General features: G+C 38.9%; 1 long non-coding RNA gene across 1 annotated transcript; it reads right to left on the bottom strand.

The window, feature by feature from the left end:
• Positions 1-13,515: 13,515 nt before the first annotated feature.
• On the bottom strand, positions 13,516-24,188 carry LOC119874194. The gene is made up of 2 exons (XR_005367905.1): positions 15,268-24,188; positions 13,516-14,318 (listed from the first exon to the last, which is right to left on the bottom strand). It is a non-coding gene; the product is annotated as an uncharacterized LOC119874194 (long non-coding RNA).
• Positions 24,189-26,229: the final 2,041 nt, after the last annotated feature.

The following is a 26,229-nucleotide window of genomic DNA, read 5'->3' as shown; positions in this document are numbered from 1 at the left end:
TTTTTTTAAAGCATCTCTCATTCTGTTGTGCTTTTTAAGTTCATTGGCCAATAATATCCAGTATACACTTTCTTTTTTTTTTTTACACTTTCTTTTTAACAAAAGTTCCTATATAAGTTCCTTAGTGAGTAAGTCTCACTAAGCCTGTATCAGACAAATACCTTTTTGTTTTTTAGACCTCTAATTTCTTATTGTTGATGAAATCCTGTTATGTATTCCAGGAGAAAAAAAGCAGCAGAAGAGTGAAAAAAAAAACTCAGAGGTAAGAAAGTAATTAAGAAATATCTCATAATTTATTATTAAATCTGTTCCATAAAAATAATAAATCAGATATAAAAAATATTAAAAAGCAAAATTATAATCTTTGACATAAAATGGTAATAAAACTGTCAATTGAAAATGGGCCAACAGTAAATTGCTCATGCCAATAAATGACTTTTAAGCCCTTCTTAGGTTAATGTATGCACTGTATTACTAAGCAATACTTTTTTGCCATACTAATACCTCATTAATGCACACAATTTTTAGTTCATCTTTGGAGATAGAGGTTTATGTGTGAGTGTGGTGCTGCAAATCGCAGGGGAATGGATACACTGTGTTCCTATTCCTGCATCTGAACAAGGCCTTCAGGAACCTCCCAGAGCTGTTCCACCTGCAGCCTTGACCTTATATAACGAAAAATTCCCTTTGTTCCTTTCGTGGGGTCACATGTGGAGGGAGCATTCCTAAACATTAATCTGAGTTATTAAAATTCCCTTTTGATTTGGCCTCCTCTCCCTACTCTTCTTATACCAGACTTTGAAATGACAATTTTCCTAAAGCAAAATGTAGTTAGTGTACATTTACCACAACTATGAGCCTTCGGGGTCCCAGTAACTCAAGTACCTCAAAACTTACCCTGAGTATTTTGGTACCAGTCCATGATCCTAAAATCGGATATCTGACAAACAGCTTCATCTCTCATGTTTCATTATGGTTTCAGTTTATACACTAGTGAGCAATGTAGCCTCCTATGTACTGAGCCAGTACACTGTGGCTACTCAGTTGATCTGTCTTCTCAGAAAACTCCAAAAAACTGACAGCTGAAAATCTGGCTACTACTTCTTAGGATGTTTACAATAAATGGTCTACATATGCTAAGTAGTGATTATTAATAACCCCTGAGGGTTGGTTAGTTTCTTCATATCCATTATATCTCTGAGTCCCTACAACAGCCCATGAGATCACCAGGGCAGACATGATTCCCCTTTTTGTAAGAAGAATCTTAGACTGCAAAAGATAAAATGATTTGGTCAAGGTCACAAAGAAAGTAAGTAGTAAGCCAGGATCCAAACCTTAGTCTAATAAAAAACAGCAATGTACTTTTTATTATGATGCCTTCTATGTATTAGGTAAGGTAAATTCATCTAAAATGTTTCCACTTATTTCAAGAAACTGGCCTTTGTAGACTATTCGTTTCATCTTGGGAAGAAATAACCAGACTTATTCTATGGTACATTCTATGATATGTAATCTTCTAGTGACAAAATTAAACACATGGTTTACAAAATATTTAGCAGTACCTAAGACTCGAATCACATGAACTACCATTTTCTACTGTTCATACTTCAACTTATAATGTATTCTTGGAGATTATCTACTGAACAGTGTTGTGCAATATGATGACACAATAGAACTTGGGGCCTGGAAGGGATTTTCATCTTTTAAACCTTTTAAAATTTGTTCTTTTTAAAGTGAAAAAGTGGAATGCCTGGGTGGCTCAGTGGTTGAGCGTCTGCCTTTGGCTCAGGGTATGATCCCAAGGTTCTGGGATCAAGCCCTGTATTGGGCTCCCTGCAGGGAGCCTGCTTTTCCCTCTGCCTGTGTCTCTGCCTCTCTCTCTCTCTGTGCCTCTCATGAATAAATAAGTAAAATCTTAAAAAAAAAAAAAGTGAAAAGGTAATACATATAGGAAAAATTCAAACAATGTAAAAGGATATGTAGGTATATAACTTCTAACATATAGATGTGCTTATATATATATACTCTTTCACTATTTGAATTTTCTTACTCTACTTAAGTATTTGAATATTACATATTAAATGCATATTATTAAATCTCTCTATATATTTAAATCTAACCTAGAGCTACAATTCCCTAATCTTCTTTGCCAAAAGCAACTTATAGATCCCCTAGAAGTTGTCTAGGCATGCACAATATAACTGAAAATGAAAACATGCTGTACGTACTTTTCTGTATCTTGCTTTTCTTTATTTAAAAATATATCTTGAAGGCTATTCCCTAGCAGTGCATTATTTTCTAGGGCTGCATAGTATTCCCTACTAAAATTTATTCAATCACTCCTAATGATAGAAACGGGCAGAGGGCTTTTTCCGCAAGGGGTTTGCCGCCAGAACACAGGTGTCGTGAAAACCACCGCTAAACCTAAACCAAAATGGGAAAGGAAAAGGCTCACATCAACATCGTCATCATTGGACACGTAGATTCGGGCAAGTCTACCACTACTGGCCATCTGATCTACAAATGTGGTGAGATCGACAAAAGAACTATCGAAAAATTTGAGAAGGAGGCTGCTGAGATGGGAAAAGGCTCCTTCAAGTATGCCTGGGTCTTGGATAAACTGAAAGCTGAACGTGAACGTGGTATCACCATTGATATCTCCCTGTGGAAATTCGAGACCAGCAAGTATTATGTGACCATCATTGATGCCCCAGGACACAGAGACTTTATCAAAAACTTGATTACAGGCACATCTCAGGCTGACTGTGCTGTCCTGAGTGTTGCTGCTGGCGTTGGTGAATTTGAAGCAGGGTCTCCAAGAATGGACAAACCCATGAGCGTGCCCTTCTGGCTTACACACTGGGTGTAAAACAACTAATTGTTGGTGTTAACAAAATGGATTCCACTAAACCACCCTACAGCCAGAAGAGATACGAGGAAATCATCAAGTAAGTCAGCACCTACATTAAAAAAAATTGGCTACAACCTCGACACAGTAGCATTTGTGCCAATTTCTGGTTGGAATGGTGACAACATGCTGGAGCCAAGTGCTAACATGCCTTGGTTCAAGGGATGGAAAGTCACCCATAAAGATGGGAATGCCAGCGGGACCACACTGCTTGAAGCCCTGGATTGCATTCTGCCACCAACTCATCCAACTGATAAGCCCTTGTGTCTGCCTCTCCAAGATGTCTACAAAATTGGTGGTATTGGTACTGTACCAGGGTCGAGTGGAGACTGGTATTCTTAAGCCTGGCATGGTGGTCACCTTTGCTCCAGTCAATGTTGTTGTAACATTGTGAAGTAAAGTCTGTTGAAATGCACCATGAAGCTTTGAGTGAGGCTCTTCCTGGGGACAATGTGGACTTCAATGTCAAGAACGTATCTGTCAAAGATTCGTCGTGGCAACGTGGCTGGTGACAGCAAAAATGACCCACCAATGGAAGCAGCTGGCTTCACAGCTCAGGTGATTATCCTGAACCATCCAGGCCAAATCAGTGCTGGATATGCACCTGTGCTGGATTGTCACACAGCTCACATTGCTGGCAAGTTTGCTGAGCTGAAGGAAAAGATAGATCGTCGTTCTGGAAAGAAGCTGGAAGATGGTCCCAAGTTCTTGAAATCTGGGGATGCTGCCATTGTTGATATGGTTCCTGGCAAACCTATGCGTGTTGAGAGCTTCTCTGACTATCCTCCTCTGGGCCGTTTTGCTGTTCGTGGCATGAGACAGACGGTTGCTGTGGGTGTCATCAAAGCAGTGGACAAGAAGGCAGCTGGAGCTGGCAAAGTCACCAAGTCTGCCCAGAAAGCTCAGAAGGCTAAATGAATATTATCCCCAATACCTGCCACCCCAGTCTTAATCAGTGGTGGAAGAACGGTCTCAGAACTGTTTGTGTCAATTGTCCATTTAAGTTTAATAGGAAAGACTGGTTAATGATAACAATGCATCGTAAAACCTTCAGAAGGAAAGGAGAATGTTTTGTGGACCATTTGTTTTTTGTGTGTGTGTGCGTGTGTGGCAGTTTTAAGTTATTAGTTTTTAAAATCGGTACTTTTTAATGGAAACAACTTGCCAAGAGTCTGTCACAGAATTTTGAGACACATTAAAACAAAAGTTTGAGAGAGAAAAAAAAAGAAATGGGCAGGGGGCAATTGTATTCAGTCTTCTGTTATTATAAACAATACTGTCCTCATAACCTTTATATTCATCTTAACTAAATGTAGAATTGTTGGGACAATCTGTATGTATTTCTATTGTACCCTTTTATCATTGTAAAATAACCTTCTTTGTCTAGTTTAATGCTTTGTCCTATAAAATTCATCTTTATCTGTTATTAATATTAGAGTCTCTACTTTCTTTTTCTGTGAATTTGATATATCTTTGACCATTCTTTCACCTTCAAGTTCTGGTTACTTTTTGTATGTGTGTTTCCTATTTGGTGCTTATATTTAGTTTAGCTTTGTAATCCAAACTGAAATTTTTATCTTTTAATAACCAAGTCTATCCTTTTTATATCAGCTCTGTCATCCAATTTTGTTATGCTTTCCATTTTTAATGCTTCATTCTTTTTACTTGATTGCTTCTCAAAAATCTTTTACTAAAAAGAACCTTAGGTGAGGGGCCTGGCTGGCTCAGTCAGTGGACTATGTGACTCTCGATCTCAGGGTTGTGGATCTCTACACTGGGTGTGGAGATTATTTAAAAATAAAATCTGGGGATCCCTGGGTGGCTCAGCGGTATGGCGCCTGCCTTTGGCCCAGGGCATGATCCTGGAGTTCCAGGATGGAGTCCTGCGTCAGGCTCCCTGCATGGGGCCTGCTTCTCCCTCCTCCTGTGTCTCTGCCTCCCTCTCTCTGTGTCTATCATAAATAATAAATAAATAAATAAATAAATAAATAAATAAATAAACCTTAAAAAAATAAAAATAAAATCTTTTTTTTTAAAGAATATCTGAAAAGAGGGATCCCTGGGTGGCACAGCGGTTTGGCGCCTGCCTTTGGCCCAGGGCGCGATCCTGGAGACCCGGGATCGAGTCCCACATCGGGCTCCCGGTGCATGGAGCCTGCTTCTCTCTGCCTATGTCTCTGCCTCTCTCTCTCTCTCTCTGTGACTATCATAAATAAATAAATAAATAAATAAATAAATAAATAAATAAATAAATAATAAATAAATAAAGCCAAGTTTGGATTCCTTTAAAAAAAAAGAATATTTGAAAAGATAACAAAAAACTAATGAAATTGGTTATACATGGAGCTGAGGTGAGAACAAAGTGGGAAAAGTAAGGGAAGGAACAACATTTGAGCATAACATGTATAGTTCTTATTTTGGAAACATAAATGTTTTAAATATTCAAAAATAAAATCAAATGTAGGCATAATTCTAAAATTGAATATAAACAGAAACAAATAAACCTAATTGTATTTCAAGTGAACATAATTTCAGAGAAAAAATAAACTAATCCAGGTAATTCTGAACACAATACTTTATCTACCCTCAATGTAAAAATAAAAAAGAAATGCCAACAAGTCTTAAATCCTAATTGGCTGGAAACTTCAGGTTTTTAGTATTTCACTTTAATAAATACATACTTTAAAATAAATACATACTTTAAAAAGCAGTTTATTAAGATATAATTTATTTATGACCATATAATTTACACGTTTAATGTATGCAACTCAATAGTGTTTTGTTTATTCACAGAATTATGCATCCACCATCATAATCAATTTAGAACATTTTTCATTGCCCCAAGAAGAAATTCCACACCCATGAACACACACTCCCCATCCTCCACTCCTGATCTCCCTCCTACCCTCAGACAAACACCGATATACTTTCTGTATCTGTATATTTTATTCTGGACATTTCATATAGATGGAACTCTACATCTACAGTATGTGATCTTCTGTCATTGGCTTCTTTCAGGTAGTTTTTTTTTTTAATTTTTATTTATTTATGATAGTCACAGAGAGAGAGAGAGAGAGAGAGAGAGAGAGGCAGAGACATAGGCAGAGGGAGAAGCAGGCTCCAAGCACCGGGAGCCCGACATGGGATTTGATCCCGGGTCTCCAGGATCGCGCCCTGGGCCAAAGGCAGGCGCTAAACCGCTGCGCCACCCAGGGATCCCTCAGGTAGTTTTCATAATGTGTTCAGGGTTCATCCATACTGTAGCATGTACCAATATTTCATTCCTTTTATTGTTGTGTAATAATATTCCATTATGTGAATATACCACAGTATATTTACCCATTCACCAAATTGGACATTTGGGTTGTTTCCACTTTTTTTGAGAAGAAGGGTTATTCCCAGTATTTACACTGTTAAATAGAAGTGGTGAGAGCGAGATTCTTATTTGTTCCCAATTTTTCACTATTCACTGTGGGCCAAGTATTACATGGATCCCTAAATTCCTGACTTCTCCAGCCCTCCTGTCAAGTGCAACTTGTTTTTGCAGATAAGGGCTGCTTTATGAGTAAGAAAAAGACCATTCAACAGAAATAAAATGGAAAAGTGAGCAAAGGCATAAATGAGAAAACAACAAAAAGTAGTGGTAAACATGTATAGAAATGTTCTACCTGACTGGAAATCAGTTAAAAGCAAAACAAGCACCACATTTGTTAATGTAATTAGCAGAAATATAAAACAACAAATGTGCTATGAATAAAGCTGCTATGACTCTTTATGTACAAGTTTTTGTGTGGACATGTTTTCATCTCTCTTGGGTATATACCCAAGGAGTGAACTGCTCAGTCACATGGTAACTCAATGTTCAACATTTTGAGGAACTGTCAAATATTTTTCCAAAGGTGCTCTACCATTTTACATTCCCACCAGCAGTGAATGAGAGCTCCAACTTCTCCACTTCCTTATCAACTCTTGCCATGGTGTTCTTTTTTTTCCATTATAGCCATGACAGTGGATGTGAGGTGACATCTTATTGTGGTTTGGATTTACAATTCTGTAATGGCTAATAATGTTCAGCATCTTCTCCCATACTCATTCATCATTTGTGTATATTCTTTGGAGGAATGTGTATTCAGAACCTTTGCCTGTTTGTATTTTTATAAGTAAGTGGTAAGTGTTCTTTATATATTCTGGACATAAGTCTCGTCAGACTTGTGAATTGCAAATATTTTCTCCCATTCTGTAGAATGTTTTTCACTTTCATAATGTCCTTTGAACCACAAGAACTCTTAATTTGGATGAAGTCTAGTTTATTTCTCTTTTATCACATGTGCTTTTGGTGCCACATCTAAGAAAACATTCATTGCCTAACCCAAGGTCATGAAGATGTATGCCTCTTCTTTCTTCTAGGAGCGTTATTGTTTTAGTTCTTACATTAAGGTCTATGATCAATTTTGAGTTACTTTTTTGTGTTTGGTATAAAGGACAGGTACACCTTTTTCTTTTGCATGTGAATATCCAGTTCTCCCAGCATCATTTGTTGAAAAGATTATTCTTTTTCCATTGAGTTGTCTTGTTACTCTTATCAAAAAAATTAATTGACCATGTGAGGGTTTATTTTTGGACTCTCAATGCTATTTCTTTGATACATATGTCTATTCTTATGCCAGTACCACAGTCTTGATTCCTGTAGCTTTAGTAAGTTTTAAAATCAAGAAGCATGCATGAATCCTTGAAGTTTGTTTTATTTTAATTTTTTGGCTAGTCTGGGCCTCTTACATTTTCATTGGAATTTTGGAATTAACTTGTCAATTTATTAAAAAAAAGGAAGATGATTTTTTTTAAAGATTTTATTTATTTATTCATGAGAGACACAATGAGAGAGAAAGAGAGAGAGAGAGAGGCAGAGATACAGGCAGAGGGAGAAGCAGGCTCCACGCAGGGAGCCTGATGTGGGACTCGATCCTGGGACTCCAGGATCAGGCCCTGGGCCAAAGGCAGGCACTAAACCACTGAGTCACTCAGGGATCCCCAGGAAGATGATATTTTGATCATGTTTGTATTGAATCTACAGATCAATAGATTGGGGAGCACTGTCATCTTAACAACATTATCTTCCAGTGCATGAACGCACATGCCTTTCCATTTATTTAGGTCTTCCTTAATTTCTATCAACAATGTTTTGCAGTTGTCAGAATACAGTTTTCACTTCCTTTAAGAAATGTCTTCATGAGTATCACATTTTCTTTGATAGTATTGTAAATGAAATTGTTTTCTTAATGTCATCTTGGTTTGTTCATTGCTAATATATAGAAATTAATTGATTTTTGTATGCTGACCTTTTGTCTTTTCAGAATTCATTTATTAGTTTGCATAGCTTTTTAGTAGAACCCTTCATCTTTTCTATGTAGACGATCATATCATTAGGAAACAGGTGATTTTATGTCTTTTTAATAAAGGATTTATTTATTTATTTATTTTAGAAAGAGAGCACAGGCAGAGGGAGAGAGAGAGAGAAAGAGAATCTTAAGCAGACTGTGCTGAGCATGGAGTCAACCTGGGGCTTGAACTCACAATCCTGAGATGGTGATCTGAGCTAAAAACAAGAGTCAGACGCTTAACCAACTTTGGCACCCAGGCATCCTGATTTTATGTCTTACTTTCCATTTTGGATTATTTTTATCCTTTTTTCTTGCTTAGTTGTCCTGTCTAGAAGTTTCAGTGCAATGCTAAATAGAAGTGGCAAGAGCAGACATCCTTGTCTGATTCTTTTTCTTAGGAGGAACGTATTCAGCCTTTTGCCGTTAAGTATGATGTTTGCTGTGGCGTTTACGTAGATTAACATGAAAGTATTAAGGATAGCAGGCATCAGGTCTGCAATTTACTCTCTCAAAGGGAAAAAGTAATGGTGTGTGTGCATGTGTGTTATGGAGAGAAAGAAGAGAAAGACAGTGAATGTGATAAGGTCAATGTGATAAGGACTGAAGAATTCTAGAGTGACACGTTGTCCAGTCTGTTTCCCCTGAGTCCTTTTACCAACCAAAAGGACTTACTGTGTGCCATCTCATCTATTCATTGAGTTTGAGAGCCATATTCTTGGTTTGATCCTTGCTGCAAATTCAAGACACTTCTTAATTTTCATCTTTTATTATTTAGAGTCAAGCAGCAGTTGTTTGTTTCAATGCTACAAGTTCTGAATTCCTAGATTCTCTATCCTCTTTTGTTCCTGCTTGTAAACTAGCCAGTTATTTCTGAACCCGTCTTTTAGTAATTTGTGAAGTACAGCAACTATTAACCCATCTCTTCCCCTAAAATTACAAATCTAAAGACACATTATTTGCCTTCCAAATTATTGGAAGCAGTAATATATTTTGCTACATCAACATTTATCCTTAAAATGTTTCATCTTTGGCTGGTGGGAGACCTTTGAAGTTGACTCCTATGCCCTTCTGCTTATTATTCTTTGAACACATCCTCACTTTCTGGCAAAACTAGATATTCCAGGTTCATTTTGTACTTTCCCTGCCCTAGCCCTATAATCAACCATTTATTCAAGAGCCCCAGTTCCTTGAGTCGAAAATCATTTTAAGAAACCAGTATCTGGGGCAGCCCCGGTGGCGCAGCAGTTTAGCGCTGCCTGCAGCCCAGGATGTGATCCTGGAGACCCTGGATCGAGTCCCATGTCAGGGTCTCTGTATGATGCCTGCTTCTCCCTCTGCCTGTGTCTCTGCCTCGCTCTCTCTGTCTCTATGAATAAATAAATAAAATCTTAAAAAAAAAAGAAACCAATATCTGGGAGTTCACCATGCTCATTGCTACAGAAATATCAATACTTCTAGTCCCTCTCAGCAGAAAAAGCTGAGTGATAGATGTATGTATATACACACACAGGAACGTACATGCATACCTATCAACTACCTACCTACCTACTGTGAAAACCAAATGCTCACACTGATACTTCTAACTCCAATTTTAGTTTGATACTCTCATATTTATTCTGGTCTTACTTTGTACCATATTTGTACCTCCTTTCTCTAACAGTAAGAAGCCTGGCTCCTGTTCCTCAATATATTTACTTATCTGCTCAACCTCTCCATATATAATCAGACTTCCAAATATTCAGGCTGTATCTTTTGCTCTATCTCTTATGGACACACAGACCACATTGACCAAGTTCTCTTTACCCTGACTCCAGCCCTGGTGAGCACTTAACCATATCAGCTGAGGGCCTCTATCTCAACCAAAGGAAGGGGGGAGGGGCCAACTAAGTTTTTGAGGCAGTTATACTATATCAAAGAAATAACAATCTTGTCTAAAAATATTTGTGATTGTGGGTATCTTAAACAGCCCCACCCCAAGGGCTGTTTATTACTTCAGGAGAAGCTAGTCTATCCTGACTGACATAGCAATCAATGCATGTGGGTGGTGTGGGAGTGTATGTGTGGGAGATACTATTTCCTAGGAGTGACTCTCTGCTCAGCTTTAAGAATACAACTTTTCTCTTCCTAATGTGTGTGTGTGTGTGTGTGTGTGTGTGTGTATTTATCTGTATTATATATGCATACATTTACATACTACTAGTAGGGGAAAATTATCAAATGTATTCCTTTATGTAATTCTAAGAACAAATATGGCTACAAACCAAGTAAAAGTAGCAGTGTATTCTTATTTTTATAATTTTAGTCTATTTTGTTTTTTAAGCTAATGTTAGCACTCTCACAAACTGCAATTTGATTCTGCCTGGAGTTAATCAATGTGTTGGTTTAAACTGGCAATTTGCTTTTCAAATTTGAGATGATCCTACCAAACATATTAATGAATGGCAGTGAAAGCTTAGTTTCCAAACTATGTGCAGAACAGTAACCCATTGTATGTATCAGTTTGGCACATAAGTAAATATGCCCATATTTCATTTTAAAAGGGCTAGTTCATAATTACAGGGAAAAACATCAGTAAAATAGAACCTAGTCCAGTTTCTAAAAGCTTCCTGGGAGATGGGCCAGCCAGTTTCTTGGTGGATAACTATTTGCCACCTCTCGGGTGGTCAGCTCTCTGACTTTAGTGATGGACACACTGATGAAGGGGGGCTGAACCAGGGGGGCTGCTTTGCTCATATTTATTCTGGTCATTTTAGTCTTACACTGGAGGATAGGAGACTGTGATCCTAGGTTTCCCTCACCCTCTCTAAGCCTGTTTTCTTATCTGAGATAAGAGGACCAGAAACAGGAATTCTGTGGCTTAGCCCAAGTTCTATGATTCTTCTAGTATTAGGGTTACTTAAGTAAGACTTTCTACCTTGACCAGAAATCTTACCTTCCAAACAGATTTGATGAACCTGAACTCCTGGCTTGCAGGAATTGAATGCAGAATTCATACACTGTCCATGTTCTTATTTAGTTATAGCTGCTTCTCAAGAGCCCTTGAAACGATCAGTTTCATAAACTAGAGCATAAATATAAATTACTTAATTTTCTCATTATTCTTCTCTGCTCTGGATAACATCTGGGACTTATGATACATAGACAGCATCCAATTCTATCCAATTCTAACTTCTGGTCAACTTGACCAGAGCTGGCAAGACCTTTGGGAAAGGTGGAAAAGTAGCCACAGGCTCTATGAAAAGGTATGGAGCTGCCCATCATCCAGCCACCGCTGCTGAGGGGGCCCCAGGCTGACCTCAGCTTGTTGTGCTCTAGGCCCTGGACTCCATGTGCAAGGGGCATTGTTCCTGCAGGACGGATAAGAAGTGGGGGTTCGCAAGGACACTGGGTCAAATGGCCTAGAGCCCTCTGTGAGAATGAGCTGGATGGAGTCATGGAGTCTTGCCCATCTTTAAATCACAACTTTGATGTTGACAGGAGACAACAGGGTGCTCTCTATTTATAGGCAATAGGTTTGTCCCAGGTAAAAGAACAATTCCCAGGAAAAGCAGCCATTATGGGGAAGGTTATAAACATGTAATTCTAAAAAGCCCGCCACATAATTATACTACATGATCATCAGCCAGCTCCCAATAATTCTATCCTTAGTATGGTTGTTGGGAAGCTAAAAGTTAGTAGTTGAAATGTTTACACTGTGTAGTCACTATAAAAATTATAGTTAGTAAATGAAGAGTTGATCAGTGAGTTTTGCCGGTTATTTGTTCTCAAGAATATGAAGGACAAGTGGGTTTGCACCAGTGACAAACCCACTTTTAGAGTGGTTTTGGATCATTTTCATTGAATACTTTGTAAATTGACTCTTCACTGTGCTCACAGCTTGGGTTGACTTAAGAAAAATGTAATGAATATGCTGTTTTTTTTCTGTTTTGTTTTGTTTGGTTTTGCTTTGTAGTAGTTAAAAATATAGGAAAATGGATGGTTTTGTAAAAAACAATTACCAATATGTAATTTAGTTTGTATCAATATTTTTAAGCCCAAGAAATTACTGATAAACTTTATGGAAATGATTTGTAACTAGCCATTAAACTGTCAAAGCCTGCACTTCTTGGAGTGAGGATGATGTACTGCTATATGCCTTCCAGAGGGTAATGATTGTGTGGGGAAATGAATTCAAGCTGATAGCTGCTGGGGGAAAAAGGGAATGGAAGTACTAATAGTGTTACCCAGACACTGGAGGCCAGCATAACATATTCAGGCAAGTAAGCATATATTGCTGTTCTTGACTGCATACTTTTAAGTGCTAGAAGGAGTTAAACAAATAGGTTTGCTGAGAATCCCTGGAATGCAACTGTTTCTAAAGTTAAAAAGATACTTACATGACTATCAGTTGCATCTACATTATATGTCACACTTTGAAATGGCTAAGTATAGAGGAAAATGTGACATTAGTGATCTAACATATAGATCAAATAAAACAAAACAAATTCCAACTGGAAATCTTCTTTTCTAAGTTAATCATTTCAAATTTAGTTTCAAGAAAAGCAATTAAGTGGAGGATAGGATGGGAAGAGGGGAGATGGAAGGGTTAAAAGCATTGACTTGGAGGTCAAGAAAGCTAAATAATGGCCGTAAAGCTACTAAGTGAACTCAGCTAGGTCACTTACTAGTCTCTGCACCTCTCTTTGGTCGGCTGAAATTTACTCTCTAAGTACTTCCAAGATCTAAGTAGCCATGATTCTAGCATAAAGATCTTAACCTCACCCCACATCCTTCCTCAAATGCATGGTCCCATTACTCAAGAGATAACATCTGCCCTAGTCTGGTTCTAATCTGCAACAGTAGATTCCAAGCACTGCTCTCAGTTCTTAAAGAATAGAATCCAGGCATCATCATCTGGTCCCCATCACCTCCCTTTCCTCTTTTATATTTTAATAGGTTATAGCTAATAAAGATTTGGGTAAATGAGTCAATGAATCACAATAATTTTCCCTGGGCTGGCTGTGGGCATATTCAGGCACGGGATTGCAAATATACACAGCCCTGAAGAAAAATTTATATATACAAAATAAATCGAATTCTTCCTTGTAAAAGGATCCTGTATTCAAATTGTTCAAACCGTCTTAATGATTTTCTATTAAGGGAAAGTGAAGGGCAGTTTCCTACAGCCCACCTTTTCATTGTTTTAAAGGGGAATTTTTAAAAAGTATTCAATAAATAAAGTGAATAAAGTGGTTTAGCAATTTTTATTGGTAATTAGTTGTATTGTCAAATACAACTAAGATGCTTTTACATAATATTTATATGATTTTATATAGTTTGCCTGTTGTTGCCTTGTTTTTTGGATTTTTTTCCTGTGTACAACTGTGTGAAGATGCTTTGATTACAGAACAGTGTACAGAGGTTTCCATTTTGTCTCTGAGTAGGAGGTTGCTATTATGGGATTTAAGAAACTGTAGATAGATTCTAGTTTTAAAATGAAGGAAAAATCAGACTTGATTTTTCGAATGAATCTGAGCAGAAATGGGGCATTCATTTGATTTTTACCTAACTGGAAGAAAAAAAAAATCCATCCTTCCATATTCTCAACACCTAGGGACTGACTCTATGAGGAGAGGAACATATTTTTCTATCCCTTCCCTGCTGCTTATAGGGTCTGCTGGGGAGTAAGTTCTTTTTACAAATTTTACATAGGACATATTAAAGAAAAATTGTTACTGTAAAATGTTTTACTACTAAGCCTGCCCACCAGGACTAGTTGGCACTTTTGACTAGGAAGCAACTTTAGTTTTTTGGCGTATATGTATAGAGTCCACAAAAGTTTCAAATGGAAAATAAAAGAGTATCCTATAAGTAGAACAATAACAACTGTGGAAAGTAAATGAAAGAATGAGGTACTCAGAGAGAAAAAAAAATAGCCAGTGAGAAATGGCTGGAGATGGGGATGGCCCAGGGAGTAAGAATCAGATATCAAGTGTAGTCATCTATGTTCCTGTGCACTCTGGTGCAGAATCAGCAAATCTCCTCTCTCCGCCCTGGAAATGCAAGTGCTGTCATTATTTGGGATGGTGGAGGTGGAGTGAGGGAGGCTTCCTTACCCTCTTAAGGTTGTGTAAGAGTCTCTAAATGCTTACATAGCTTAGAAAATTTGGGGCAGACCTCTGGTCCTTAGTTGGACAATGCTGAAAACAGTCATTATTCAAGCTTGCTTGGCCTATCCAAAGGCTGGAGGCTGCCTCCTCCACAGCAGGCTGGGTACAGGTATCTTGTATCATGGTTCTTGTTATGGGTTGGTTTGTATCTCTCCCCAAAAAAGCTACGTGGAGGTCCTAACCCTGATACCTCAAAACATGACCTTATTTGGAAAGAGGGTCATTATAGATGTGATTTAAGTACTGGAGTTGTATGCCTGCAAACCAAGGAAGGCCAAGGATTGCCCAGCATCCCGTTGGAAGCTAGAGAGAGGCAAGGAAGGATTCTCCTCTACAGGTTTTAGGGGGAATATGACTCTGCTGACACTTTGAGTTCAGACTTCTGGCCTCCACAACTGTGAGAGAATACATTTCTGTGGTTTGAGGCCACACAATTTGTGATACTGTGTTGCAGCAGTCCTAAGAAACAAACAGTTCCCAAGGCTAATGAACTTAGTCCCAGGTCAATCTGCTCAAAGGTGTTTCCAGTAGGAGTGCTGCTTGGGGTAGGCTACCAATGGGCCACACTCCCTTCTGAAGCCAAAGCCTGAATTCTCCTCCTTCTCCAGAGGCAGGACCTCCCAAAGTACTTGGATGACAAGAGCTATTTACTTCCTTGGTGGAGTTAGATGCAATAAACAACTTGGGCCTTAAAAACACAATACTGGCCTCTTCTTACTGGACTGGTGGAAGAGATAGAGTGTTCTTCCCTGGTGAAGTCACAGTGATTAAAGGAAACCAATAATATAAAAAATAAAAAAGCCCAATGGATTTTCCCCCCTAAATAGCTTACCTTATCATGTTAGTGTGTGGTTATCCTCTATCTGTGCTGCCCCAAACACAATCTCAGTCACCTCCAACCTTGAGAGAGAGAATGACATGAGCACCAGGGGGTGGAAGGGACAGAGGTACAGGAAGTATGGCCCTCCCCTACCACCCTCCACCATGCCAGACCTGCACCATCAGCATCCCACCAAGAGAAGGTGGGGGCATGACAGAGGTATGGGCAGGACCAGGAGCCACAGATGGGCACTGAGTGGCCAAGTGGCAGGGAGGTCACCTCTGCAGTGAGGAATATATAACTCAAGGGCTATTCCCAAACATGCTAGTGCAAGGAAGAGCCAGTCCCTTGGGTTACATTTACACTTAGACAAGGGACTATCTGAAAAACTATGTTTGAATATTTGGAAATAGAGGTTTGTTAAAGAGCTGCCACTTTTCCAAAGGAAAAGAAATGGAAATATTCAATATAATCAAAGATATATAGCATTTTTAATAATAACAACAATAATAGTTTTCCTGAATGTGAAAGATGGTGAAACTTTTTAATATATTTCCTAAAATCTGTGAAATCACTATCTTTGGTCTTTAAGAATTCGTTGTAGATGGATGCCTGGGTGGCTCAGTCAGTTAAGCCACCAACTCTTGATTTTGGCTCAGGTCACGAAGGTCACAATTTCCAGCCCAGTGTCTGGCTCCTCCCTCAACGAGGAATGTGCTTCCTCTCCCTCTATCCCTCCCCTCCAACCAAAATAAATAAATAAATAAATCTTAAAAAAAAAAAAACTGGCTGTAAAATGAACTGGGAACAAATGGGGTTACCATCCTGCTTACAAGAAGTGTTTAAACTCAGTGTAATTATGAGTATTTTAAGTGTAAAATAAATACTTTGAAATAAATGAAAATATAGGCACAATCTTCCTATCCTATACTTAAGCTGAAACAAAACAAGATTTTTTTTTTTGCAGTCAACATTAGTTCGTTCTTTTTCAGAAAATATACATTTAAAAAAACAAAAAAACTCATTGCCCTTTCAGTACCCCAGGCCTGTGCTAGTACCTCCTACTTGCTGACAACCTCTGCTAGTGTCACCCACTGCCACCTGGACAGGCTGCCCAGCCAGGGAACTCTTCTCTGAAACTTGCTTAACTCCTCTCTATAAGATATTACACATCCAGTCAGGACTTGTTTGCCATAAAAATATCTAAGAGGAGAGAAAAAGGAAACACAATTTTTTTACACAAAAGGAAACAACAAAATTAGTAACTATTGATAAATGTTGATAATTGTTAAACCTCGGTGGTGGGTACATACATGGAGGACACATTACATTTTATTTCTACCTTTGTGCATTTTTTAGAATTTCCATAATAAAAGCTTCAGCAACAATAATAAAGTTGACGTCTGGTCTCTTTCCATAGCAATTGCTTAATGCCCAGTGGCAATGCATATATCAAAAGTAACACATTCTAACAAGTTATACACATGCTAACATGCACCTTAATATCTTTGTGCAAGTGTGCATCTAGAGGGCCTTTTGGAAGTGACTCTAATGTGAGGAATATTACATAGAGTAGGCTGGAAAAGTTTGGAGAAAGGCACATTTTCTGAGAGGGCTTAAATTAAATCATGATATGTAGGTCTTGAACTGGTTCTGAGGGTGTCCTGAAAAATGTATCTAGTACTCACATTTTGAAGTGTGCGGTTTCCCCATTTTGAAGGGGAAAATAAGGAAATACCATGTATTTCAATTACTGAAATAGCTATGACATTTCACGCCTAAACATCTTTTTAGTGACTTGACCCTAGTGTGATAACAAGGCCTACTTGATCGCCTACAGTGGGGATGGCACGTGGGGGTGGAGGGGTTTGGCAGGGAGTCAGCAGTGGCTCATTCCCCCACTGGTGATCATCTAAGTCAGGCTGCTGCACACCAAAAGAGGAGCTTTGCTTTGGCAGAGTATCTGAAAATGTCAGCATTATTCTTTTCTGAAACTATTTTTGCCTCTTACATTTTAATTATTCTACATTTTGGAAAGCATCTGAACATGGTAAAGAATCTTTATTCTGTTATTTTGGCACTGGCTGTACTTATAGAGTCCCATTTCTAGTAAATTCTTTTTAGATTGCCTTAAAAAAATTAAACACAAATAATATGGGTAATTCAAGTGAATTTAGTGTTTCTGAAAAGTAAGTGGGGTCTGCCTTACATAGCCTGAAGTTGTTGGTTCATTTACAGAAAATGAGGGGAGCTGCCTTGAGGCTCAGGCTGTAGCCTTTTATAAATGATGTGAAGACCAGGCCTAGTCTCAGACATTTTGAGACCGGTCTGTTACTGGGATAAATTCTTCCCAATGTGGCAGTTGGCAGCCCTCCTCCGCCCTGCTGGCTTCCTTCAAGCAGCACAGTAGTTTGACCTGCCCCAACTCGCTCTTCCTTAACCATCACCTGTCCTTTTAAATCACTTGCCCCTGCAACTCAAGTGGAACTTTTTACTGTCTTTTATCAACATTAGAAATCTCAGGATATTCCAAATTTTTTATTTTATTTTTTAAAAAGATTTTATTTATTTGACAGAGAGAGAGAGAGCACAAGCAGGGGGAGCAGGAGAGCCTGATGCAGGACTTGATCCCAGGACTATGTGATCCTGACCTGAGCCAAAGGCAGATGTTTAACAGAATAGGTCACCCAGGTGCCCCAAGATTCCAAATCTTTTACTATTTTAGGTGGTTTTAAAAAAAAGTACAGTTTTACTTAATAAATCATTTATTAAATAAATTAAAAGAATTTGGGGCATTTTTGTAGCAATTAAAAGTTTAAAAAATGTCTTTCTTCTCATATTTTCTAAATTAAAGCAAATAGCATTATCTATTTAAATGTTCTTTTAAATGACTTGTATTAATAATTTTATCTCACCTGAGGGACCCAACTGGCCCAATTCTAGAATACTGGGCCTGGTAACTTATTAGAGGGAAGTCTGAGAAGGATACAGATCTACCTTCTGGACTTCTGGACTGTGAACAAGACTAGGCTGTGGGTTATCGAGGGTTCAGTCAAGCAGACTTAATGCAACATATAAAAATTATTGCAATAAATAGTAAGTGGCAGCTCACACATATGTGGTTCCATTGGGAAGGGAAATTCATTGCAAAATAACAGGAGTGACATTGCATGGGGACAGAACACGGTAAGAGGGAATCCAAGAGCAGTAACTAAACTTTGTTGTTGATCAATAGGGGGTTAGCACAGAGAAGAATGCCTACGTTAGTAGGACTTTGTTTCTTTTTAAGAGATAGTGGTGGGAGTTTGGCAGGGCAGGTCTTAGAGGGATTAATTAATAATCAAAATTAATTAATTAATTAATAATCAAAACAAGGATCCAGTTATCCAAACTATAAGGTCTTAAAGGACACCCAGTCATTGCTCCTGAGATTCAAGGCCCCAATGCCCTATAATAGCAGCTTGAATGCTGTATCAGTTTTCTACTGCTGAAGACATTGCAACACACTTAGTGGCTTAAAGCAGCACAGACCTATTATCTGCAGCGTCCTTGGATTAGGAGTCTGGGCACCTCTTAGGTCCTCCACTTAGGGTCTCACGAGACTGAAATCCAGGTGTTGGCCGAGGCTGGCATCTTTTATCTGAATCTTGGAATCCTCCTCCAACCTCCTTCAGGTGGTTGGCAGAATTTAGAACCTTGTGGTTGTAGTACTAAGGTCCTTGTTTTCATGTTGGCTGTCAGCCCCTAGAGGCTGCCTCGGGTTCTAGCCTATGGCACCTTCACAGAATAGCATCTGCCTTCTTCACAACCAGGGGGAGACTCTTCCTCTAGTTGGCTACAGTTTAATCTTTCAAAGGTAACATGACCTTTGCCATATAATGTAACCTAATCAAGAGAATGACTATTTCATTATATTCACAGGTCCTACCTGAACTGGAGGAGGAGGGAATCTTGGGGCCACTGTGGAATGGCCCCTACCACAAATATGGAAGTATTCAACACTAAGGCAACATCCATGGAGTGTTTACGAAATACCCAGCATTGTGCTGCAACTGGGGATACAAAGCTGAACAGACATAGACAAAGGAAGCCCACAGACTAACAGAGGAGACAGAATTGACAATGAATTCCAAAACAAGTTAGTATGTTAGTAACAGTTGAATGTGGAAATAATGCAGAAAAGATGGTCAAGAAGGTACGATATAGCTCAAAAGGTATTTTCTGGGCAGACAGTAAAGAAAAGGCATTTCAGGCAGAAAGCATGCGTGTCTGTCAAGGTGTGGAGATACGGAAATCCTGTTTGAGGGGCTTGGCTTTGGATGGCAGGTCTTGACTGTAATGGAAGGGGTCTGTGGAAGAGAGGCCTGAACAGATGTCAAGGGCCAGACCAGGAGGGACACAGAACTTAGGACATCATCATGGGCAAGAACCACGAAAGGAATTAATTAAGGGATATTAATAAGTTGAGGTCACAGAGGTCAAGATATTTAAAAAAAAGTGACCCCATAAAAATAAACATGGCAGCATAAACAAGCAGAATTGAAAAGCAAAATCTCATACAAGTTGATAATAGGAAGATCAATATCCAAAAGACAATGGGGCAGAGACAAGTAAAAGCAACTAATAGAGGAAATGCAAACGGCTGATAAACATAGGAAGAAGGGTTTAACATCACTTGTGATTAAGAAAGTGAAGATTAGGGCAGCTCAGGTGGCTCAGCAGTTTAGTGCCACCTTTGGCCCAGGGCCTGATCCTGGAGACCCGGGATTGAGTCCCATGTCAGGCTCCTTGCATGGAGCCTACTTCTCCCTCTGCCTGTGTCTCTGCCTCTCCCTCTCTCTCTCTCTTTATCTCTCATGAATAAATAAATAAAATCTTTAATCAAAAAAAAAAAAAAAGAAAAGAAAAGAAAGTGAAGATTAAAATAGTTTTGGCTATGAAATTATTAGGATAATACCTATATAAAAAACATCTATACATACTGAGACTATTGAAGGACAAGTCACCAAAAGGTTAAGCAAGTATAGAGGCTTCATTGATTATTTTTGTTTTCTTCTTTATACTTTGTTTCTAAATTTCCCCAAGAAAACTGTCTAAATTCTTAAAATAAAAACCAATACATTCAATTATCTTAAGAAATATAGCTTCTAATGAAAAACAGCAGCTTCTGCCCAGCCAGTTCACCTCCAGGGGCAACCACTCTCAGTTCTTCCACTTGATTCCTCTGGTACTTACCTCCCTATTTCTACACGACATGCACACATTGTTTTCCCTGGATTGATCGATTTTAGCAATTACCTCCTAACTTCTTGTTAATATGGAGTGTTAGATTCAGCTCTCTGACACTACCATCCTCGGCCTACCTCCTTCTCTTCATACAGCTAAGTCATGACTGAAAAAAAATTCAAATAAATAACATTTTAAAACTTTTATGGTCATGTAATAATTGCATATGTTCTGAGTTACCCTCTGAGCCATGCAATGTACTAGAGGTACATGTCCTTTCCTGTAGTTTTACGATTCCTAGAGTTAATAATTTAAGAATTGTCTCTTTTTTTTTTTTCAGTTTTCTATGTTCCTGTTGATGTTTTCTAAATTCTCCAATGTTTCTCAGGTGCTTATCAATAATTTTTTAATGCTCAAGCACATTAAATAATACACTGTTTCCATTTCTCTCTCCCTTCTCTCCCTTCCATACACCTCCCACCTGTCTTGTCTGAACTGGTTGTTCTCTGGGCTGTTGCTCAGCTGTGCCCTGGCATCTTCTTTTACTGAACAAACCCCTTGTGTTGAATCTCTTGCTTCCTGGATCCCACATATTCTTTTTTTTTTTTTTAATATTTTATTTAAATTCAGTTTGCCAACCTATAGTATAACACCCAGTGTTCATCTCATTAAGTGCCCTCCTTAGTGCCCATCAATGCAATTGCCCCATCCCTCCACCCTCCTCTCCTTCTGCAACACTTTATATTCTTGTTTGTTGGTTTGTTTTGGTTTATGCCTTCTTTTGCTAAAGCACATCCACCAGCAATTCCCTAAGATGCAGTATATGGGAGTAAAGGCTTTTTCCTAGGCTTTGCTGTCTGAAAATATTTTTATTATCATAATTGATTGTGTATATTCTGTGTTCACACTTGATTGGTATGGTAGGCTGTACTGAATTCCAAATGAAAAAATTTTACCCTCAAAATTTGGATCAGATTGCTTCACTATTTTCCAGCATTCTGCTGGAAAGCTTGGTACCATTTGTTTTTTCCTTTGTCACATTTTCCCCCCCTCTTCTTTGGAAGATTTTTGATTATCCCTGATAGTCTGCAATTTCATTCTGACTTGGAATCGGTATTGCAGGGTCTCTTTAGTCTGGTAATACATTCTTCGATTCTGCTAAATAGTCTTGCATTGACTCTTTAATAATTCCTACCCTATTTCTGTCTTTCTGGAACTCCTATTAGTCACCTGCAGTAGGGATTGGGGTGTGTGGGTGGGGTCAAGTAGCTCCAGATATATAAAGAAAAGGAAGTGCAGAATCTAGGAATAAAATAGGACATAAGTGGTCTATCCACAGATATATATCTTGACAGTCAGGGTTCATTGTAGGAAACGGAAACTTCTCTAGCTACTCTAAGTGGATAGGTATTTAAGTGAGGACATTGGAAGGGTTGGATGGGTAGACACTAGAATGAACTTCCAGGATCCATGTCAAGAAAAAGATGGCCAAACTGGTCTATGGCAGGAGGTGGCCATCACCTCAGCCACAATGAGGAGGGTGGGGAATTACAAGTCTCTATCTGGATCCTGTTCAGTACCATATGCTAATGCAGTGGTGACCCAGGAATTAGAAGTCCTGGATGTCACTACTGCAATGCCTCTCTGACCCCACATGTCTAGGGACTGGACATTGGAGTGCTGCTGTAGGACAGTCCGAAATGTGTGCAACTGTGTCTGCCAGTTGCAAAAGCTAGCACCAGGATGATGGCCCTGACTCACATCCCCTTTCAAATCTCAAGTGCATCTAGTTGGCAGAATTTGACTTGCACTCAGAACCCTCACCCTTTTTGGCATTCTAACCCCCACAGAACAGAACACAGAAAAACACAGAAAATTGGAAAAGAGGACATGGACCAAGTCACCCCAACCACTCCGTACCTCTGCATAGGGTGGCGCTGTGCACGCCAGCCATGGCATCTACAGCAGCAAAGAGGAGCTGCTGCAGCAACAGGTTTGACTTAAAGGTGTTGAGGATTCAATATATGGAAAAACATTAAGGGCTAACATGAGTTCTTTTTTTTTTTTTTTTTCTGGAAGCAGAGAAGGGCATCTCACGTCATTTACACCTAGCCTCATTTCAGCAAATGACTAGAGGAAGAGAGAAAATGTGTGTTGGTAAAGAAAGGCTGGGGCATTCTAGTCATTAACCTATCTATATAACATTAGGAATTAAAAAGAACCTATCTATATGGAACTATAAAATAAAAAGATTCTTCTGCCCAGTTGAAACCTTTAGCATGTAGGTATGTGGGAGAGGGTGATGTAATCAAGGGGTTGGATTTGATATGAGACAATCCACTCAGAAGTTCTGACACTTCTGATCAGAAAATGAAAGGATATTATCAAAATAAAATCTTATATAAACTTTTTTTAAAAAATAAGGGATCCATCTGAGTCATTGACTTAGGGATGAGATGCAATAAATCAAAGAATCCAAACTTTATGTATCTCTAAAGTTGAAGATGCCAACTTGAACACAGTGACCTCCTGTGCTAGGAAATATACAATGTTTTAAGATAATGGGTACAGTCCAGTTTTAACATCTCAGTTTATAAATTCAGATTTTTCCAAAGAGGCTAAAGTCAACCCTGCAAAGACACTTTCCTAGTTTTCTCTCTTGGATGTTTTCAGCTTCAAATATTCTAAGTTGCTCCTAAAAGTTCCTTTGTTTGATTTTCATCTCCTTCTCACACCTGCATCAACAAAAAAACTCCTTCTCAATCTGTCCATGATTCCTTTTTACTAGCAACAGCTAATTAGGAGTACTTGCAGTTTCAAGGCTTTAGACAAGATTCCACTTGCCACAACCAAGTTAGAAATGCAGGGCCTAAATATATCTAGACTGTATTTTAAATGAATATGGGCTGTTCCTGAATTTTAAGCAACTTTAACATAACTAATGTTCATATTCATTAACCAAGGCTATATAAATGGCATAAGAAGAAATAACAGGCTCAGATGTTCAATCTTTATGGAAACATTCTTCAAATGAGTAGGAACACATATTGAACATGTTTTAGGGATCACTCAAACCTTATTTTTACATGTCTACATTATATTTTATATATTTTACACTCTGATGCCCCAATAAGGCTGATTCTCAACTAGTTTTCTCAGATGATAGTGGTCAGCAAGTAACATCTGCTCAAAGCTTTTGAACATCATCTCTACATCTGGTAGTTCCTCAGTGTGGAGCCTCCCTTACCCACACAGAATTTGGTAAAAGTACACGTCCTGTCTTCCACTAGGGTAAACAGACATCTGACTTCAGCGTCCACTCACATAAGACAATGATGCAGAAATAGGTTAGATGATGGCTGCTGTGGACTATGGGCCGCCGGGGTCAGTGAAGGATCTTAAGACAGCTGGGTGAAAACCTTGCTCTAAAAACCACTGACTGGGTAGCTTTTGGGGAGATCATACCCCGAAACCAGAAGGCCATTGCCAACTCTCTGAAATCTGGAATGAGATGCTTACCTCCAGGTTGACTACTCTTCCTGAGAAACTACCTGCTATCGACTGGGCTTACTACAAGCCCAATGTGGCAAAGGCTGGCTTGGTAGATGATTTTGAGAAGAAGTTTAATGTTCTGAAGGTTCCTGTGCCAGAGGATAAATACACTGTCCAGGTGGATGCTGAGGAAAAAGAAGATGTGAAAAGCTGTGCTGTTTTTGTCTCTCTCAAAGGCCAGGATTGAAGAATGTGAAAAAGAGCTGGAGAAGATGAAGAACATAATTCCATTTGATCAGATGACCATTGAGTACCTGAATGAAGTCTTCCCAGAAACCAAATTAGACAAGAAATGAGATGGGGAGAAAGCCCTGGCCCTCATATTATAAATATTGGACATTAAAAGTAATGATATGGTAATAAAGAAAAAAAAAGAAAAGAAATAGGTTAGATGGTAGGGGGAAGTACCAGGGCTTCGTTTTGTCAGTGTGGTCTGCGGCAGCCAAAGAGGCTCAGGGGTCTGCAGTGTGGTGGGTTCCTGCCTCCAAGAGGTGCAGCTGGCTGGGATTTCAGGCAGGAGCTCCAGCCAGTGCTGTCGTGTGGTTCTGAAACTTGGTCTTAGAGGCTGAGCCTGTTCTACTCACCCTTCTGAAGGGTCTGCATTTAGTATCCTCCTTTCTATTTAAATCAGCTCAGCAGTCATTGAAGTGTGTGGTCCATGGACTCTGGGGACCCCAAGACCCTTTCAGGGGATCTGAGAGCCTCCCTTTCCTAGCCACGTATCTGTGTGAAGCCAGCTTTTTTCTTTGATACACCTCAAAACAATTATCACAACAGATTGAGTGCAGAAGATGATATGAGAATACAGGTGCCTTCTATTAAGTTAGATATAAAAGAGAATTACAAAAATATGAAACAATATCATTCTCTTTAGGTTTTTCTTTTTTTTTTTGGAAAAATTATTAGTTATCTTTCCAAAAAAATGCTATTTTATGTTAACATGTAATGCATTTATTTGGGGGTTATTTTATTTTTTATTTTTAAGATTTTAAGTAATCTCCATACCCCACCTGGGGCTCAAATTCAGGACCCTGAGAACAGGAGTCACATGCTCTACTGACTGAGCCAGCCAGGTGCCCTATTTATGGGATTATTTTAAAATTAATTACATATTTTAAAGATTGCTTGGTTTTCATTCCTTACTTGGTCTTGACCAAAAGTAAGTAGGAAGTTTCCTTCCTAACTGATCAATCAGTATTGGTTAAGCGATTCAGTTTTCATTCCTAATATGGTAACTATCAATAGGTATAACACACCTAAACATAAATCCCTAAACAACTTAGGGACCGCCAAAGAGTTTTAGAGTATAAAAGGGCCTTAAGACCAAAGAATGCAGGGGCACCTGGGTGGCTCAGGAGGTTGAGCGTCTGCCTTTGGCTCAGGGTGTGATCTTGGGGTCCTGGGGTCCAGTCCCGCATCAGGCTCCCTGAGAGGAGCCTGCTTCTCTCTCTGACTCTCTGTCTCTAATGAATAAATAAATTGTTCTTTTATAAGCTGTTCTTTTAAAACTATCCATGTTAGTTTGGGTTCTCTGAGAAACAAATGACAAGATGGGATTAAATGTGAGAGAGATTCACTGGGGAAATGTTTTGAGGTATAAAGGGGAAAAGTAGACAGAGTCTGACAGCTGGGAAGGGGAGAAAGAAGGAAAGGAGGATTAAGTAGAAAGAGTCTTGGACAGCAGCACAGTCCCAAGAAAGTACTGGGTAGGCTAATGGGGAGTTCTTGAGCCAATGTCATTCATTAGGGGAGTGGACCAACACACTCATTCATTGGCTGGGAACAGCCTGGGGGAAGTGTAGCCTCAGAGGGAACATGGGGGTGGGGAGCATCCCATGGTGCAGCAACTGGCAGGGTCCTCAGTCAACTGTTTCCCATATAAGGAGATCTGAGTAACACATTTTCATTGGTGCTACATCATCTTTTGGAAGTCTTCACGTTTTTTTGTTAATGTTCGATGGTCATAAAGACCATAAATGTTTCCATGCCACCAAACTTTACCTATATATTTGATGGCTGTCATGAAACATGTTACTATTAACAGGGGTTAAGGATTCTATTATCTTAATACCACACTTTGGTTGTTACATATTTTATATTAGTTTTTGAAGTATCTAAGTTGTCTTTCCTGTATCCCATACCATAAACACAAGCAAAACTATACCAAATAATGTGACATACTACTTTCTGCAATGT

This window comes from Canis lupus, chromosome 12 (assembly GCF_011100685.1).
Source record: "Canis lupus familiaris isolate Mischka breed German Shepherd chromosome 12, alternate assembly UU_Cfam_GSD_1.0, whole genome shotgun sequence".
NCBI lineage: Eukaryota > Metazoa > Chordata > Mammalia > Carnivora > Canidae > Canis > Canis lupus.
Note: the sequence above shows the minus strand (reverse complement) of the source record. Positions and strands in the feature narration are given on the sequence as shown.